Here is a 21,064-nt window from a genome sequence, read left to right as displayed (position 1 = left end):
TATCAGCTTTAAAGCTGGGAAAAGTAAGCTGTGGTGAACCTTGGTCATGATTTGTAGGAACCCTGTCCTCTAGTGCAGAGAATCCTGCTAAGTCAGGAAGAAAAATACATCCTGGGCACAGAGTTTAATTTGTACTTATCCATCAACTGAATTGCTGTCAAGGACTGGCTCCAGTTTAGGAGAAGAACCATGTTAGAAAGTTCAAAGGTCACTAGTTTAATGAGCAGAATTTGGTGTTTAGTTATTAGTAAAAAAAATTATTATAAATGAATAAAGCAACTGAGGGAAATCAGCCAGGCTTTATGCCTAAGGGTGGGAAAGAAACTCAGTTGGGATACAAAAGAAAACACACAGCATCGAAGTGAATATTTTAAATGCTTATAAAATTTTAATAGGAAATGGGGACTGGGTTTCTATAGACTTTAGTTACTGTGGCTAATGGGTAACTAAGGAAATCATCCATTCTCCCCTACTGATTTTTCTAGGTAATTTTAAGCAAGTATAAAAGCCATCAAGAAAAAAAGTGGCATCCCTAGCTACATAGGGAGAAAAGCAAATAAAAAGAAAGGCACTTCACACTTAGAAAGCTTTTTTTTTTCATAAAGAGAAGTACTGTGGTGGTCGGGGATGTCAAAAAAGCAAAGGGTGACAAGTACTTTAAAAAAAAAACGATGGTATTACTGGGATGCGGCTAATGTTTAGGAAGACAGAAAATTATGAGTTGAGCTGCAGAGAAAATGGCCCCGGGTTCTATTTTCAGCTTTTCAACAGGTCAGAGGCAGCTAATGAAAGCTGTTGGCAGGGTGGCAAGCACACTTCCAGCTGAACTGGCTGTGCAAGTGTCTTGTATTAAAAGCAGAGACTAGGGGAGCCTTCCCAGAGATGAAGCAGCAGGTAGAACAGCCTCTAGGACCCATTTTTCTAAATGCCATACTGTTTTTGCTTTAAATTTTCAACTTGATGTCCATTAGGGGGAAATTTACCTGGTTGGATCATTTAGAGTTATTGAGTTTCCATTTGGCCAAAGGCTGTGTGTCTACCAGCCATGCAAAGAACGCCGTTAACTTGGAGCACTCAGAAGGCTCCTGCAGTCTGATGTTCACCTAGGGGTCCTGGTAGCCCTTTCAAATCTTTTTACATGGTAAGAAAGATGGCCTGACTTACTGGAGCTGCCCTAAGTGTTTGAGTTGAACTGGACTGCCTAAATCTATATTATGTTTGCTTGAGGCGAAGTTTGGCTGTGTGTGTGTGTGTGTGTGTGTGTGTGGTCGGTCTCTGGGTATGTGATCTTTACTTCTCTTTCATGTCCTGGGCCAGTGTGCTGTATTCAGGTTAATTGCACATCTTCCTTATTGTTCTGGAAATTAGACCATCCTGGCAGTCTCAAACAGAGACACCTTGGCTCTGAGTTCTCTCACAAATGTTTTGCTCAGGGGCACAGATGCAAACATCTTCAGAGGCAACTTCCTCCTGAGGCTTTCCCGTTGTCCTCACGCATAGGGTAGACAAATTCTGGTTTTCCTGCAATCTTAAATATCATGCCACTCTCATCTTGAAAAAGCAAGCTATACAATATGTACCAGGCATGGTTCTCAAGACCCCCAGATCACCTTTGGTTCTCTGCCCCTTGTTCCTGCTCGTGGTTCCTGATGATACCTGTACCCGAGAAGGCCCCAGTCTGTAGGTAACAGCGAACTCAGCAAGCACAGCGCCACCAACAACCTGAGTACGTGGAGAATTGCCACAGAGTCACTGTCGCCAGGAGAGAGAGTGAGACTAAAGTGGGTCGGTGGGGAGGTGGGATCAAGCTGTGCTGTTGCTGACCTGCTCTGACAATACCCAGCCCCTGGGATTGCAGCTGAAGCAAGTACTCAGATCAGGCTCGTCTGGTTCATTTCTTGTTTCTGAATTCACTTCTTGTTTCTGAAGAACTTGCACTTGTGAGCCTGGCATTGTCACTTTGACTAATGAGCATTAAAAGAGAAATCAGAATCCTGGATAATCTCCTGTGAACAGCTCTTCAGGGAAAAAGGAAAGTTCTAGAAGACCTGTCCTGACTTTACCAATTGTTTAGTCTCAGCCAAGTCCCCAGGGCTGGAGGGTTTATGCCAGGCTTCATTAATGTCTACCAATTCCTTTGGAAAATAGAGGGCACCAAGATTGCAGTAATCCTCTGGATCTAATGTCCAGTTTACAGGGAATGTGGGGACGGGAGAACAGGCTGAATGGCCAGCAGTCTTAGGAAGCAACAGGGTGAATCAGTCCAGAGGAATCCAGAGGATAGGACCTAAGCTCAACATCTGGCCTGCTCTCTGCAATCAGAGATGAATGTTTTAGAGTAAAAGGACTCTAAGGAACATAACCCAATATATTGAGTGGTTCTGGATTGGATGCTGATTTAACTAAACTCACAATAGTACATATTTTGGGGACAATGGGAAGATTTGAAAAGTGTTAGGTTAGAAGAAAATTTATTGACATGGAAAGGTGAATGATTATATATATATCAGTATACACACACATACATATGATAAATTCATGTGCTTAGAGGGAAAGTATAGAAAGATAACATTGTGGTAACTGTGGTAACCTTGGGGTATAAGAATGTGCTGTTTTAATTTTCTTTTTTTCCTTATTGATGTTTTTCAATTTTTCCCTCAGCTTTATTAAGATGTAACTGACATATAATATTGTGTAAGTTTAAGGTGTACAATGTGATGAGTTGGCCCACATAAATATTGCACAATGATTTAACATTTTAATATTGAAAAAATATTGCTTTGTAATCACAAAGGGTTATTTTTTAAAAAGGCATACCTTTTTGGGCAGGAATAATGCAAAGACACCTAGAAGCTGGGTCAGCCCAACTGCTTGTGAGCTAGCATGTGGGTGCGCGCACGTACACACAACGTAGAATATGTGAATACCTCCCTCACATGCCTGAGACTTCTCAGGAAGACCCCAGCAGAGACCATAATATTACAACGACATAACCCTACTTTTTTCATTTTGAGGCACTGATGAACAGTTTAAAATTTGTCACAGTGTAAACTGAATGTGCAGAACGATTTTCCTACCGACGATGATCTGGCAGCGTGGAGACGCAGAGGTGCAGGGCTTGCTCATGGGAGGAGGGCGCTGCGGCGGCGGTGGGGCAGCCTGCTTCTGCTCGGGTCATGCTTTGTTCTAGGTGGGAAGCATTTCTTCAAGCATCTTGATGGCTTTGCGTATCACCAGGTAAATTCCTCAGGGCCAGGGTTTATCAGTGACATTTTCCCTTAGTCACTGCTTTCCCTGAGAAGAGTATTCTGTAAAGGGCAGATAGATGGCACACAGTTTTCCAGCCACACGTTAAATGCCATTTCACCCTGAAGTCATAGCCAGAAAGCCCTGTTCTCTAACCATGAGTCCTTCCTCTCTGGCAGGTTAGAGATGCTGGGTGATGCGTCCTGAAGATTCAAATGAATAGGTGATGCAGCAGCTTCTCTAATTGTGTTTTGATGGTAAATTTAAGATAAGAAAAATAAAATTAAAAATAAAGTGAAGAAGAACCAGAAGGAAAAGATGACTTGCAGCACAATCACTTCAGGCCTGATGGGCAGGGTCCCATCTGCCATGTGGGCGAGGTGGGGAGATCGGGAGTCACTTTGTTCCTTAATGACATCAGTTGAAGGGAAAATCAGATCCTCTTCCTGAGTAGCTCAGTCCCAGGACCTAGAAAGAGCAGGCCAGCAAACCCGCTTCCAAATGTGTGGGTTATGGCCATGACCTGTAGATTATTACTTAGAGTGAAACTGTTGTTTCTTCCAGGGTAGCCCTGTTTGTTAAAGGCTGCTTGTTTATATGTTAGCAGACATTTTCACCCTTAATATGTGCTGTTTAAATTGGTGGGGAAAAAAAACCACCCTTAAATGCATAAAAAGTAGAACTATCAAGGGGTAATACTGATGTTTATCTTAACTGTGGAGCATCATACCTGGTCCATTCTCTGGAAATTCACTATCGACATTCAGGATTGTCCATCTCAGCATGGTGATATTAATTAACACTGTTGAACTCCTCCTTTTTACCATTGTGCTAAAATAGTAAGATGTCAAATGTGAAATATTAAGATGTCAAATTAATCATATGATATTTGTAGGTCAAATATGGTGAGATGGCAGCAATTTCATAGAATTCAATCTGGTAAGTGGTCTTTCTCTTACAGTAGTTTAGATGTGAATTGGGAGGCAGAACCAGTAGGTGCACAATGATTAAGGCCTGGAATTAAGAAGCTTTTATTTACAAGTCAGTAATGCAGATGGTGTTAGTAATAGCTTAAGGTTTTTCCTGTCTCCATGAAGGTGAATCTATTCTACTAGAGGAGCCATATAGTCCAATTTATAAGCCACAGGGAAAATCAACCCAATAACTATATGCAATTCAGTTTCTTTAAACTTTATTTTTATTGTTTACATCCTTACAGATGTTCCCATTTTTTCCCCTTTAGCCCGCCTTCACCTATCCCCGCCCCCCACCCCCAATCCCACAGGCCGTCACCACACTGTTGTCTATGGGGCATGCATACATGTTCTTTGGCTAATCCCTTTGCCTTCTTTCATGAAGCCCCCCTTCTCCTTTCTCCCCTCTGACAGCTATCAGTCTGTTCCATTTATCCATGCTTCTGTTTCTATTTTGTTCGTCAGTTTATTTTGTTCATTGGATTCCACATATAAGTGAGATCATATAGTATTTGTTTCATGCAATTATGTTTTATTCCAAAGTGTTATTTGACTTGGCCACCCACGTTTTCCCCAAAAGTTTACCCTGCAAGTTTTCCAGAAGGAACTGCACCCTCGTATGACCAAGATTTATGCTGGGATACAGAGCTGGCAGGACATGCTTAAAGCTCTGAAGGCAAGTCCTGGAGAAAAGTTAGTACTTGAGCTGCTGCAGCATCTCTGGTACAAATATGCAGCTTCCCAAGGTGATTGCTGTGGAGGATGCAGGGCTCACTTAGAAAGCGCTGGTTGTGTCTCTTTTAACATCAGACACATTACTTTATGGTCACACCTTGTGAGGCAGGGCTCATGGTCTCCAGTGTTCAGGGAAAGGCATTTTGTTCCTTCCATCTGAATTTCATTCAATCTCGTATCCTAGGCAAGTGGCTGTCATCGGCAAGTCCTTTTTCAGGTTCCAGAGAAATTAGCCCTGGATCATCAGGATATTTTTTTTTTCAGGCTTTACTATTGGAGTTACCATGATGCTTCTCAGATAGTTATTGTCCCACTATTGAATTCCTAACACAGAGCCAGCTGAACTATTATAATCATGTAGCATGTTACTGGATATTCTCTCATTGCTAGTGGTTCTGTAAGCTATAGAGCAGTAATTTTCCACCTTTTTCATCTTATTATGCACATAAACTATTGACTAAAATTTTGTGGCATACCACAAAATATTTTTTTTTGTTTAGCTGACAGAAAAAAAAAAGGTGTAATTTTGATTCATTCACACCAGACAACTAGTGTTGTGTTGGCTGTTGTCATTTTTAATTTGACAATCTAAGGGAAAAGAGGTCAGTGCCCCTAACTAAATAGCCAGGTATTGCATGTTTTAAAAATTCTGTAGTACACTTGTTGAAAATTACTACTATAAGGTAAAGGGAAATTATGACTTTCCTAACATAGTAAAATAAAAGATCAAAATTAGTCCAAACTGTCTTGAAAGTCAGGTAAAAAAACTTGGGGTCTCTGTTCTGAACTGGCCTTCTGTGTTATCTTAAGCAAGTTAATTAACTTCTGGCAACGCTTGGTTCTTCCTTGGGAAAATGAAGTCATTAAAGGAGATAATCTCAAGTTGCCATCCGACTCTAAAATAATATGACTTTATTGAAAACCTTGTATATCGTTAGAGTATATTTAAATTATTCTATAATCCTTAAACACTCATTTTTGTGAGGAGTAAAAGAGAAAAGATAGCTTAGAAATAAGAAGGTTGGTAAGGAAATCCAGGTTTTAAAATGTTTTTAGTAATTAAATTATATGGAAAAATTTAGATTTGACTCCTTTTGAAAGATATTTTCATCTTTATAAGAAAATATAATAAGAAGGTTCTGGAGATTCTGGAGGGTTGCTCCTGACACCTAACATTTCTCAATTCCTTTATACATTTAAAAATTGGAATTCATACAAACAGAAGTAGTCATTTGTGCTGGAATAAGTTCATTGACACCTTAAGGTTCCTTTTTGTTTGCGTAGGTCGATTAGGTGGCCATTGTTCTGTCTTAAATAAGAGGTTGAGCATTTAGGCAGAAGACTGGAATTTCCAGAATTTTTGGTGCTAATTTAGGTTTAGGGTAGATGTTAACTGGAATATTTCAGTTTGTCATCTATCTTGGTGTCCGACGTCAATCAGTGTCTCGGCCGTGAACACAGCAGTGATTTGCTCCAGCTGTGAAGTGTGGCTTGAGCGTCCTTGCTGGTGATATCCTGCCACCTTGTGGCCAGCTGTGGATGTAAGCACTGGGCCTTGTTCCGCAAGTGTGGAGGCCACCCTAGGCTGCCCCGGGGTGGAGAAGCAGCCTGTGACAGGCACTTCCAGGTTTCAAGATTCCAAGTGCAGTTCTGTGGGTTCTATTCATTAAAGGCTTTTCCACTGATCATCAAAGGTTTGCATTCCACTCTAGCCCCAAAGGAGAGTCAGTAATCCTTTCATTGTTTAGGAGTACTCTCAAAGCTGATGGGATGACCGAAATGGAGAAAAATGTTGGAAGTGCCCGATCTTGGTTCTACCCCTAAATCAATTCTTGCTTCAGGTAGGCCGCACATCTGGGGTTGAGAGGCAAGGTTCTTGCTTGTTCTCCATATTAAACTGTTTGTTCTTGGGAAGACCAACCCTCCCCTCTGTTCTCAACTAATAGTTACAGCGTATTACCAGGGTCATTCCAGGCTTGCTGCTGCGTATCTGTCTGTGGTAGGTACTATTTGTATCCTCATTTTATAGAATTATTGAAGTTCAGCCATGGCCAGGTAGCTCAGCTGGTTAGAGTGTCATCCCAGTACACCAAGGTTGCGAGTTTGATCCCTGTTCAGGGCACATATATGAAGCAACCAATGAATGCATAAATAAGTGGAACCACAAATTGATGTTTCTCTCTCTCTTTCTGCCCCTTCCTCTCTTTATCTAAAATCAATTTAAAAAATTATTGAGGTTCAGGGATATTAGGTAACTTGCCCAAGGTTACTGAGGCAACACATGGTAGAACTAAGACCCAAACCTAAGGAAGTGGTCCCCTCTGCACTGTGTCTGTGAAATAGAGCAAAAACATCAACTTACTGCACACACAAAGAAGATGCAAAATCAAAGGAGGTGATAACACAATGAAAGCATTTTGTATTGAAAAAAACCTACACAGATGTTGATTGACATTTAAAAAATTATCGTGATTACTATCATTATGCATGTTGTTGAGATTATTGCTAATGGCAGGCAAAATTTTTCTATTTCCTAAATGGAAGAGAAGAGTGACTTCTTAGAGAGAAATAGATTGATTTAAAAGTTATTTGCAATTGCTATTACTGATTTCTCTAATGTTCTCATTTCCTCATTTGCTATACAATTTCAAACAAAGCTGATCCTAATTATAGATTCCATTTGTGAAAAATGAATTTGTTTGTGAATTCATTACATAAATAAAAAGGTGGCTTTGGACCATTGGGAGTAACAACGAGACCAGTATGATAAAGTTTTGAGATTGTGGCTGGTAGCTATGTGAATTAGATAGTTAATTTAAATTAGAGGGGGCAGGGGAAAGAAAGATGTTCAGTCATTATAATGGATAGAGAGGACTGCATTTTGTATTCTGTGTTGGAGGGACCTGAGTTACCTGGAATGAATGGGTGTCCTGCAGCTCTACCAATGTCAGCATCAGCACCATGAAATTAAGGAAAATAATGTGCTTATCTCTGGGTAAAAACCAACCAAACAAAAAGCAATGTACCCTTCTTTACTTAAAGCCAGCGTTGAGTTATAGGGAAGCATACCTTAACAAAACCTAGCCTTGAAGTATAAGGGGACCATATTGGATGCAAAGTATATATTCATCTGGTTTAGGTAGCTCATATATTCACCAATTTCCCACACCTTACTCTCACAAATCATTCCTTTAACAGGATACATCCAGAAAGAGACCCAGGTTTGACTAGTAAGCCTTCGGAGGGTAAGGTCCTATTTGAATGCAGTGGAGCAGGCCTGAGGACTCTCAGGAAGCCTCTCACTGGAGGTTTTGAAAATGTATCCCCGAGGCTTCGTGGGTGCCTGGCTTGCTGTGCCTGGCAAAGGAACGATGTGCTAGAAACCACTTTGGTTTCCTTTATGAGCTATAAATTGCTGACATTCACCACTTTGTATTCACAATTAGGACACATGACCAATAAGTTTAAATATTTACATTTTTGGTCCCTGTGTTTTATGGGTTAGTGAGTGCCTTACATAGCTGAATTTTATAGAAACTAGAAGTGGAAAAAAAAAAATCACACATTGAGTTCTTCCCCCAGTGCACACACACACACACAATTTTTGAAAAAGAAAATAAATCATAAAATTAAAGATTGAGCCCTGGCTGATGTGGTTCAGTGGACTGAGTGCTGGCCTGCAAACCAAAAGGTTGCCGATTTGATTCCCAGTCAGAACACATGCCTGGGTTATGGGCCAGGTCCCCAGTTGGGGGCATGCAAGAGGCAACTTATCAATGTTTCTCTCCCTCTCTTCCCCTCTCTCTAAAAAATAAGTAAAAATCTTTACAAAAAATTAAAGATTGAATGGGGTATGTGGAAGGGAGGACAGATCAATTCTGACCATTTCTCATTGATGGTAAAGTCTGGTGCTGGTGGTAGACAGCTTGGATAAGAGTTGAGCTGGCTTTTAAAATAACTTATCCTCTCATCAGTTACCTCTCTAAGCCCTACCTAGCTAGTGTTTGTGGGGGAGGAGAGAGGGAACATTCAATCTTGCCTACTACATATGCTGGTACACAGGGCAATTTCAAATATCTACACTTTGATTCTCTGGGCCTATATTGAAGACCATCATGAAACACATCATTTCTACTGACAGAAAGTTGTTGCAGTTGTTGTTTAATTACATAATGGATATTCTCTTTATTAAGATTTGGGATAAATCAATTTGTTCATACTGTCAGAAACAGTCATTTTTCTCCTGGGCAATTAAAAAATAACCTTATGACACAGAGAATTGTGTCCTTAAAAGTTTTACTGTCATATTAACCACTAGAAAGCTTGAAGCTCAATTTGCAAGTTATTCATAGCAAATATAAAGACTCTGTGGTATATATTTTTGTGTTGTGTATTTCTGATTCAATACTTTTTTATCTCTTTTCCCCTCATTTACACATTAGTAGCAAGGGTTAGATTTGGCTGTGAGGAATGGAAAACCCAAAATATTAGTGGCTTAAATAAGATGGAAGGTTCATTTTCTCTCCAGTAAAACTCTGGGTAGATAGTCCAAGTTAGGAACAGCAGCTCCATGATCATCATGAACCCAGACTCCTAATGTGTTACTCTGACATCCGCAGCACACACCTTTCAACTCAGAGTACAAGACGGCTGCTCCAGCTCTCCCCAGCCTGTCTGCATCCAGTCAGCAAGAAGCAGACTAGGAAAGGAAAGTGACACAACCAATCCTCCCCTTTAAGGATACTTCCTAGAAGTTGAACATGTGTCTGCCATTTATATCTCATGGACTGTACCTTACTCACATGGCTTCGCCTAGCTATAAGCGGAGCTGGTAAATGTGGGTAGCCATGTAGTTTAGCTAAAAGTGAGGAGTCTAACTACTGAAGGGGAAGGAGAGACGGGCCATTAGGAAACAATGGCTATAGTACGTTTATTCGTAATCTATTTATTTTTTAAACGATTTGTTTATCTATTTTTAGACAGAGGGGAAGGGAGGGAGAAAGACAGGGAGAGAAGCATCAATGTGTGGTCACTTCTCATGCGCCCCCTACTGGGGACCTGGCCTGCAACCCAGGCATGTGCCCTGATTGGGAATTGAACCAGCGACCTTTTGATTTGCAGGCTGATGCTCCATCCACTGAGCCACACCAGCCAGGGCTGTCATTTAAATTATTTAATGGATCTTTGTGAACTTTACAGCCCATACTGAGGCAGGAGCAGTTATAAGTGAAGGAATAAATAATTAAACGTTTATTAGAAGGACAGAGATAGCTTGTTATTGTTTCAGTTTGATGTAAGTCAGATTCTCAGAACAAGCTCTTTGATGCCATGGAGTTCTTTCACAGTTTTGGTAGATCCCAATTTGGGATGCTCAGGACTACTAAGTGTCTGCAAAGGTAGAACTGGTGAGCAGTGGACTATTCTCTTTTCTCCAAAGGGCTAATGAGCAATATGCATTCACCTAAACTGAGACTATATGGGCAGATGAATTCTCCTTGATTGGAACTGACTTTTTATCAATGTAATATCTTAACACTGCTCTCTGCCAATCAGATTTGGGTTATAAGTCTTAGATAAAAAGAGGGGAAAGCATTATTATTCAATACATGCAATTTGTTTGGTAGACAAGTATCTTTCAAAGAGTGTGACTGTTGGGTGCCATGGGATGGGAGAATGTGACAAAAAGGATCCAGAATAGTGAAAAGTTTGGGTGTTACTGGCTAGAATTGTTGTTTTGTCATGAGACTTTCAGGTTATATAGCTACACTAGAGCACTATTGTTCAAACTTTAAGAAGGACCTTAGGGGCATTGTTAAAACTGCAGTTACCTGGGCCCCATCCACAAAGATTCTCATTCAATAGTTTGGGGACAGCATTTTGACAAATACTGGACTAGGGGACGCTGATAGCCCGAAGTTTAACATTTATAAGTAGATTTAATGAAACTTTCCTTCAAAAAAGAACAGGAACAAGTCATTAAAAAATACAGAATTTGTTCACTTAGTAAATTATATAAATGTCTAACCACTGTGCTGTACACCTAAAACTAACATAATATTGAATGTCAACTGTAATTGAAAAACAGAAGTAAAAAAAAAAACCCCGTAAAAACAGGTATGGAAATGGTGAAAAAATACAAAATTTGCTTTAAATACTGCATTTTGTAGGTTTCTGAAAGGTCCAGTTCTCCTCTCCCTCCCAATCTCTTTGTGAAGCATGGCCCTAAGACCAACTGTGCACAACTTAATTCCTGCCTAAATATTAGTGATTTGATGAGAGGCTTTTAGCACCATCTTGCAGCTCTGGGCACCTGACAGGCCAGACACCAGTGGACACGCAGAAATCATCATTAGGTCCCTCCTCACCATGGCAACCCAGTGCACACTGATTCCTGTCTGTCAGTTTCCAGGCTGGTGACTCTGCAGGGTTACCTGTGTCATAGCAACAGAAGAAAGCTGCAGTTGATTTTGGTGGTCCAAACATCCAGGAAACAGGACTTTCAATCCTAAGCCCCAACTTTGCAGTTTCCAGTTGTGAAGCAGTTTGGAGCGTGGGAGAAACAGGGTGGGAGAGGGAATTCTGGGACATGAGTGAAATTGGTGGCAGATATGTGTAAATTGGAGCTGTCAGCTGGACCAGCAGGAAATAACAAGTATGAATCTCAGGGGAAGGGAGTGAATCACATTCACAAAGACAGCTTGAAATTTAGGCTAGGAGGTGAATTTTAATTTCTTCCTTCTAGGAGAAATATCAAGACACAAGGAAAATCAATCATCCTTTGCCTTTGAGTGTCTGAGGGAAAGTATGATAAAATTAGGACTAGGAGAAGAAAGGGCTGGTAGCCTTGCATTTCTCCTAGCATTTTAGTATAAAAAATTTCCAAACATACAGAGAATTCTTGAAAGAATTTTATAGTGAAACACAGTACTTAGATTCTACCATTAACATTTGATTTTAAGTATTTTTTTCACATTTTTTCCATCTTTATATCCTTCTGTTCCTCCATCAATACATCTTGTTTGTTTGTTTGTTTTTGGATAGTTTTGATTTTAATATTCTGATCATTCTCTTCTTTCTTTCCTTCCAATTCTGGCATTTATTACCCTCTTTTTATTTGTCCTCATTCACTTATAGCTGTCATCTTTAATGATTACAACACAGAACATGATGATAATAACAAAAATAAATACCATTTATTGAACTATCAATATACTATATGATAAACATAGCTACTTTTCTTGTATTACTATCTCATTATTTGTCAGAGTGAGAAGGAGGTAAAATGATCCCTCTTTTAATGACAAGGAAATGGAATCTTAGAGATGAGTGGGTAAACTAGAATTCAAATCTGGTTTTATTTGACATTTTGCCTTGGTAGGCCAGTTTCAAGGGCAATAACAGCCTTAAAGATTCCCTTTCAAACTGGATTAGTGGAAAAATTTACTAAAATTGTCTCAAACCTACAAATAAAATCATTGATAATATATTTTTTCATGTGCGAAGGAGTCCTTAGTTCAGATATAATGGAAAGGCTAATCTTTTAATGGTCATTATCTGTAAACCTTCTTGGTATCTGCATTTCTTTGTATAAGGGTGAAGTAGGCAGTATTTCCATCTCTTTATCATTATTGCTGAAATTTACTAAATTTTTCTATGGACCAAACGTTCCACATTTATTTAATTCTTAAGGCTAATTCTCTGGGGCAGATATGATCATCTCCATTACAGAGATTACAGGGAAGGGAAAAGATCTTTTTCTCTACCCTCTTAGGTTCTGTGACTGGGACCCCCAGGCTAACCAAAGATAGAAGAACAAAAGAAACAGTTTATATTACATACATACGGGAGCTTCACAAGAAAGAAGTGAAAACCCAAAGAAGTGGTTAGATGTGGGGGCTCATATCCCGTTTTAACAAAGAGTGATAAATTGTGAAATAACTAGACAAAGGAAGCAGAGTAAATTGTGGGAAGTAAATTGACAGTCAGTTGTGCTTCTAAAGGGCAGTAAATTTTGGGAAGGTAAATATATGGGGGAAACTAACAAAAGAAAAGAATTATTTAGTAAAATTTGTTATACAGCCCTGACTGGTGTGGCTCAGTGGATTGAGCGCTGCCCTGTGGACCAAAAAGTTGCTGGTTCAATTCCCAGTCAGGGCACATGCCTGGGTTGTGGGCCAGGTCCCCAGCTGGGGCATGCAAGAGTCAACCAATCCATGTATCTCTCTTTAAAAATAAATAAAAAAAAATATTTCTTAAAAAATATGTTATACAGACTCAAGTTGGTGCCCTCTTCATTGATGAGTTGTCTCCAGTGACTGAGCTGTCCTCCTGTTCCTGGTACAGGAGAGAGAGACACACACACACCTTTACAAATGGAAATTAATGTCTTGGTTTTAGAAAGAAGAGGGGACAGCAGAGAGCTAATTGCTTTCTGCTCAGGACAATCCTTATACCAAAGTGAAATGTTTTGGGGTAGCATATGTTGATCCCCTTCATGATCAAAGAATTGATCCTCATTGGAATAGATAGACAGATCAATGGAACTGGACATAAAGTCCACATATACCCCAATACATGGAGCTTTGTTATATGATAAAATTGGCATCTCAAGGAAATAGAAAAAATTGAAACTACAAATGATGTTGGGACAACTTCTGCTTGGCAAAAAAAAAAAGCACCACAGAAAAGTAAAAATACGATTGACAAAATGGGGGAAATAATTGCAATTTATATTGCAGACAAAAGGTCATACTCCCTGATAAATAAATAACATCTACAAATGCCCGAGGAAAGACAACTTATACAACAGAGAAATGTACTAAAGATGGGAATAGACTATTCCTAGAAAAAGAAATGTAAATGGCTCTTAAATGTTAAAGAAGATACCCAGCCTCATTAAACAAGATAAATGTAAATTAAAACAACACTGAGATGTCATCTTACATCCCATTGTTAAATAAAATGCTGCTCTGTGTTTGGCTAGTGAGAATGTCGATGTCTAATCTCCTTGGAGGGCAATTTGTCAGTCTTTTAAAGTTATAAAAGTATGTATCCTACATTTTAGAAATTCCATTTCTAGAAATTTCTCCTACAAGTTTGACTCATGCATGTATGAAGTGATACATGTAGAGGCCATTTATTGCAGCATTTGTTTTTGCCACATATGGGATGTAACATAAATAGAAGACTGCTAAATAAATTATAGTAAACCCATATGATACATACAAAAGAATGATGTCTTTATATAGTAATTTAGGGAGAGATTTAGAGTATATAATTAAGTGAAAAAGAGCTAGGTACCCAACAGTGTGTACAGTATGCAGCCACTTGTGAATCATAAGTATAACAGAGTTGACCCCATCTCTCCACAAAAGGGAGCCCATGCTGCTCTCCTGGGCAACCCGAGGTCATAGGACAGGATCCAATTCCAGATCCTGCTTCTACTGGTGAAATTGCTGGCCCTCTCCTAACTGGTGACCAGACCTAGATCCTCAGGGATCCATGCAGTGCTCAGCCTTCTCCTGCTGTCAGCATGCCCTGAATCCACGGACGCTGGTGGGAGCCATACTTTTGGATTTTTTGTGGGCTAGAACTTCTTTCCTATGCGACTGAGTCTAAGGATGGTCAGGAGTTAGCATTCAAACTTACTCTTGTTTCATTTATACCTATGAACCCATGTTGACTACATAAAACACCACTGAAGAAACAGAAAAACTGCTTTCAGTTCCAATTTTGGAAAATTTATGGTTAATCAGATGAAGATAACCTGGTTTTTACAAAGTGAATGTCAGTGGGTAGATTATGGAATCCCACATAGGTCTAGGCTTGCTCACGTGTTTTAACTACCTTCTTAATTGCCAGCAGAAGCTAGAATTTTGATTATAGGTAGGCCGATTTTGTACTGGAAATAAATTGTCCATTCAAAGGTGGATAGGTAGGCTGACTTTGTACAGGAAGTAAATTGTCCGTTCAAAGGTGGATCCTTTGGCTTTGCCCTGAGGCTTAGCATAAGATGGGAAACATTCTTTTGGGAGATAGATCTATATGTCTCTAGAATTTTTATGTTCTTCAAGAAACTAATCATGAACTTGTGTAAAGATTTTATGACAAGAATTTTTACTGTACATGTGTTGATAATCATGAAAAAGGGGAAACATCCATAATGGCCAACCATCACATGTAGGTTAAATTGCACTAGAGCATGTGATGGAATGCTTTGCAGCCATTAAAAAAATAATATAAAAAGAATAATGTAGAAGTCCTGGCAGGGTAGCTCATTTGGTTGGAGCACCATCCTGACATGCCAAGGGTTAAATCCCTGGTCAGGTCACATACAAGAATCAATCCATGAAGGCATAAATAAGTGGAACAACAAATATCTCTCTCTCTCTCTCTCTCTCTCTCTCTCAAGTCAATGGTAATTTTTTTTTATTTTTTTAGATGTAGAAGATGCCCTGGCCAGTGTGGCTCAGTGGATTGAGCACTGGCCTGTGAACTGAAGGGTCACTGGTTCCATTCTTGGTCAAGGCACATGCCTGGGTTGCAGACCAGGTCCCCAGTTGGGGGCATGTGAGAGGCAACCTACCAATGTTTCTCACCCTATCTTTCTCCCTCCCTTCCCCTCCTTCTGAAGATAAATAAAGAAAAAGAAAAAATGTAGAAGAATATTTAACAACATGCAAAAGTGTTCACGATGCATTAAGTGGGAAGAAAGCTGGCTTCAAAATATATCACAATAGTGTTACACACGCACACACACACACACACACACACGTTGACTAGCTATACATTACAGATATTAGTACTAGTTGTATTTTTGTGATGGAGTATGGGCAATATTTTTATTTTCTACAACAAATGATTGATTATTTTTGCAATGACGCATCTTATAAAAGCTATTATGAGAAGGGATAGGGACAGAAATGTCTCTGAGCACTCTCCAATCCAGTTACAGTGGGCTAGTCAGGGAGTCACCTCTAGAACCCAGATCTCTACCTTGTCTTCCTAGGGCCATGTGGGCTCTGGTTGGTGGCTGGGGGAACTCTTTGGATCTCTGCCCTGGTCCTCACTGTTGATGTCTGGACACCAGGTGTCTGTGTTATCTACCTGAGCAGAGGAACTTGTAAATACCTATAACCTGAATAACCCACCCCCAAGCATATTCCCAGTATTACAGGTAAGAAGGAGGAGAGAGCACTTAAGAAATTCCTATTACCTTCAGGTGATTTAGAAGACCATTGCCCTGTCAATTTTAGATGAAATTTTGATTGAATTCTTCCCGAATACTCCAGTAACTTTTGAGAAATAATTTTCTTCAGTGTCCAGCTGTATCCTCCTGTGAACAACACATGGCATCTGTTTGAGAATTCCAGAGTCCGTTGCTATGGAGACAATAGTCAAGTCACAGGAGGACCTCTCCTGAGCCCCCAAGAACATATTGTTTCATTCTCTTTGGTTTAATTTGGTTTCAATAGATGCAGAAACCCTTATTTTCTGGATAACCTGTTTTGCACAGCCAGACATAGATGAACAGATGGTCAGACATAGATGGTCAAAGAGAGCAAATAATTCTCAATTGTTTGAAATGTCCTTCTTAAAATGGGGAGACTGAATTTTGTCAGGTGACTTCTAGTGAGAATTAGTTGTTTCACACAGAGCTTTTAAGAACTGGCCAAACTTTCCCCTAAATGGGATTACTTCTTTTTTTTAATTTCTACAAATCTGTTTACTTATAAATTATATTCACATTTATTTGAAAAGACCAAAATAAAACATACTACAAATCAAGCTGCACCTAATGATGAAAAACTGTATTCTGTATCACGGTATCTGAAAAGTGAAGCTGCATTTGGGGCACATTACAAATGAGGAAGGATCCATATGCAGTGAGAACAAACTCAGGAGCTATTTTTTATAGCTCCTGAGTAACAAAAAAAAATTTTTCAGCTGATGGATGCTTTTGTATTTTGCAAGCTGCTGGAGCTAAAATCTGTTATGATAGGATCAGAACTCACTTCACGTGCATGTCAGGCTTTCCTACAATACTTTCAAACTACGAAATGTTTTCTTACCTTGCTTGTGTTTTTAAAAATTCATGTTTCTGCACTGTAGTCCTATGACATCCAATGCTAATGTAACGTGGATTTATTGGAGACTTAGAAAAACCAAGTGAATTTTCTTAAAATGCAGTACTGTAAAAGTGCCATTATGCAGTGTGTAGGAACAGATTAATCAACATTATTCGAATCAAGAGTGACCTCATGGTGCTCTAGCCTCCCTGGTATTCTCTTTTGATGCTCAGTTGTCACTGATCTGTGGCCTGAAGCCAACAATCTTGAAAATACCTGTGAAAAACAACATGTACGTAAAGAGATTCAGCAAGCTCATGAGAGAGAGAAAAGGCACTAAGGAGCAACCCCCATATGGGCAAACCATTCCTTCTTCACCTTCCAATTCACATTTCCTAAACTTAAAATATTCTGAAACACAGAAGTAATGTGTGGTAAAGAGAAGTTTCTTTCCAAAAATATATCCTACACAAATTGAAAACAACAATCTAAATGTTCATCAAAAACAGAATGGACACATAAATAGTGGTAAATTCATACCATGGAGTAATAGTTAGCAATAACAACAGAAAGACCTACTGGATAAAACCTAAATACCGCATGCTGGATGAGAAAAGCAAGAGTCAGAAGAGCATGTGCTGGATGATTTTATTTACATGAAGCTCTCTCTGAACATATCAGAACTAATCTCTGGGGGAGAGAAAATCAATCAGGCTAAACTGGAAGGGCGGGGAGTGAGACTGACTGGGAATGGGCATCAGGGAACCTTCTGGAATGAAGAACATGTGCTTCACCTCAACTGGAGTGATAGTCACATATATGGGTACAAACATTTGCCAAAACCCATCAAACTGTACACTAAAAATCTGTACAGTTATCGTATGTAAATTATACCTCAATGAAAAAAAAGTGTAATCTATAGCCTTTTCCTGTGAGGTATTCTTCTAAGTGCTTTACATGATTTAATTTATTTAATTCTTACAAAAATATGGGAGAGAAAATGTGTTTATCTGCATTTTCCAGATCGGGAAACGGAGGCAAAGAGGGTACATAAATATTTAAAGTAATAGAGCTAGTGTCTGGGACCAGGATTTGAATACTGGTGGCAAAACTCCAGAACTGAAATCTTAGCTGCTAAAGTAGCAACTGGCTTGTTGTTTTCCATTTTCCCAAAGAGCTTTTCCAAATGTGATAGCAGAACAATTGCTCATTTGAGCAGAAGGAAACTGGTCACTTTAAATATGCTTATTTATGTTGAGTATTGAGATACTTTTAATGACTCCACTTAGCTTCAGCAAGACACCACCACCAAATTGTAGACTGGCCTTGCAGATTAACAGGAAAGCCAGTCTCCTGAACTTTGTTTGCTATATACAAAACAGTAAATATAAGACAAGCAAACTTATGTGCCTCACATTGTCATGAGGTGGAAGGTGAAAGTGATTCAGGCATTGAGCTTGAAAGAAGACTCACTGTAGGGGAACTCACTTAGAGATGCAACACGGCGCCCGCGGTAAAGGCCTCTGGGAAATGCTGGACTCCTTGTTTAACCTTCTGTGTTTGTTTAACGCTCTGTAGTCTCAGGCTTGGCTGACTACCCAGAAAACCTCAGAATGCACCCAAAGATAAATGTCATGCCCCCAGGAAGAAGGTCTCAACTGCCTGATATTATGCATTCTTCTTTGTGGTGGTCTACATGGCTACTCACCATATGGTTTTATTAATAACACCCTGTAAAAAAAAGGACCCTGTCCTGGGAGGAGGGTAGATTTCTCCCTGGCCGCTACCACTGGGAGTGGCAGCTGCTTTGCACATGTATGTGTTTCCCCTATTAAAGTTCTTATGATTTTGAGTAGGCTATGTATTAATTCTTCAGAATCGATCCTGAATTTAGACTTTTGGGGCTTTTCCTCAACACTCAGCCACTCCAGCTTGAAAGTTATTACTTATTGTGTGTTTATTATATACAGGCACCAAAGTGTTAACTGTGGCCAATTCATGAGGGAATGAGATTGAGGTAGGAGGAAATTTCCAATTTCTCAATTATACACTTGCATGTCATTTATAATTTTTATGAGTATGCATTCTTGATGAGGTTTTTAAAAGCTTTTAACAGTGACCCAATTAATTGTTTCTGTTTATGCAAATGTTAGCCATTTTGCAATATTCATCAGTTCATTCATTGGATAAACATTTATCAAATATATTCTAGATGCCAGATACTAGGTACTGCAGATGTGTAGGAACTGGTAGTCTAGCGGTCAAACAGACATGTGGGCAAACAACTAAAGAATGAGGTAGGTACTCTGCAGTTAAAAGAATTTAGATTAGACCAGGGAATATGGCCCCAACTCTTCTGTTAGCCATGGGTTCAGTGGTGCTATATGACTCAGTGTCGGGGCTGAGGGTGTGAGGAGTTGAAGCATTTCAGAATGACTGAGGGTTCTACGATCCTCTTATTTTATGAATATTACCAGAATATTTCATGCCCGTACATGAAAGTTATAGGGCTGATGCCTACATGTTAACATGGTTTGCAAGAGGTAAGTTTTATTCTAATCCTGGTTTCTCAGGGTAAAGTGGTTGGTTGTCAGTTGCCAGAGGACTATGTTTGAAAGTTGTCATTTGAATGCTTTTCTCTGTTGCATGGCTACAGGCTCTATCCTCCTCAGTACCAGTCACTGTCTTCCCATTTTGCAAAAGGTACAATGGGTTAGAGAGGCTGACTTGGTGCAGAGTCATTGTTTCTTTTCCAGAGTCTTTTAAAACCCAAACGCCAAGTAGCCCCACTAAGCACCACAGTTGGAAGTATTCACTCTACCTGCAGGGGCAGTCACATGGCTTTGTAATAGAAGGGAAAACAATTGTTATCATAAGCTTGTGTTGTCTTTAGACTCAGCAAAAGAATTGGTAAATGTATACTTTCTTTCCTGCTTGAGTTTAAAACAAAGTGTTTTGTTTTGTTTTGTAAATTAAGTAAAGAGCTATAACTAGTAGCTATTCTCAGGACCCTGGGGTTCTTTGGCACCAGGAGCCTGTACCCGACATCTCTTCCTCAGGTCTTGGGCTCCTGCCTGTTTAAACAGAGGAGGATTGCCTCCCCTCCCCCAGCTTCAGAACATTCAGGGTAGTAATCCTTCCTGACACATGGTGTCCTTCCATACCTTCTTTACAAGCATGCCTGGAATGCCAGTTCTTGCCTTTCCCCCACTACCCACCTGGGGCTGGACGGGCTGGGCTGCTGCTTACAACAGTCTTAGGATGAAAGGGAGATGAAAATGCCACTTGTGAAAACACTAGTTTCCTCACTCTGCCAGTATAAATATTGGCATTTATAGATTCTATAAGTTAGACAGGTATCTGTGTCTATGCCATCAGTGAGTGACTTTTGACTCATGAACGAGTGCTTCATCAATAATAAGCTGTTACTTATGTATAATTTATAGATATAATGTCATAAGAAAATAAAAGCATGCTTGATTTTGGAATTGTTCTGTAATTAGGAGTCAGCTTCACTGGGCAAGTACATGTCTTAAGCCCTTCAGAGTGGCCTACCAGCCTAATTAAACTACAGAAACATAAAAACAATTAATTCAGAGCATTTGCAAAATGAATTCATATTAGTAATCTGTGTAGTTACAGAGACCTTACCATTCAGATCTAACTGCTTGGATAGGCTGATTTTACCAATGGGAGGTGGTGGGGGCGGGGAATCAGAGAAAATTTTCTGTAGTGTGTGACTCCAATTTATTCTTGGCTAAGGCTTCTGTAGGATCAGGGACTTTGTTTATAACCATAGTTTCTGCATTGGGGAAAAAAATGTCATTTCTGCCTTCCTCTCCTTTTGCAAACCAATGGAAAAACAAGGAGAATAATAAGCAGTAGAGCAAATTTCCATCTTTATTAAAATCAGGAGACATTCATATCTGGACTCATAACTGTCTGAAAAAGGGCTTTCGGATTAGTGAAAACTGTCCCAATGTGAACACAGACTCAGAGAGAAGGCTGGGGCCTTCAAATTGCGTGGGCAGATGAGACACA

This window comes from Pteronotus mesoamericanus, unplaced genomic scaffold (genome assembly GCF_021234165.1).
Source record: "Pteronotus mesoamericanus isolate MK-2021 breed Mesoamerican mustached bat unplaced genomic scaffold, CSHL_Meso_final contig_73, whole genome shotgun sequence".
Classification (NCBI taxonomy): Eukaryota; Metazoa; Chordata; class Mammalia; order Chiroptera; family Mormoopidae; genus Pteronotus; species Pteronotus mesoamericanus.
Note: the sequence above shows the minus strand (reverse complement) of the source record.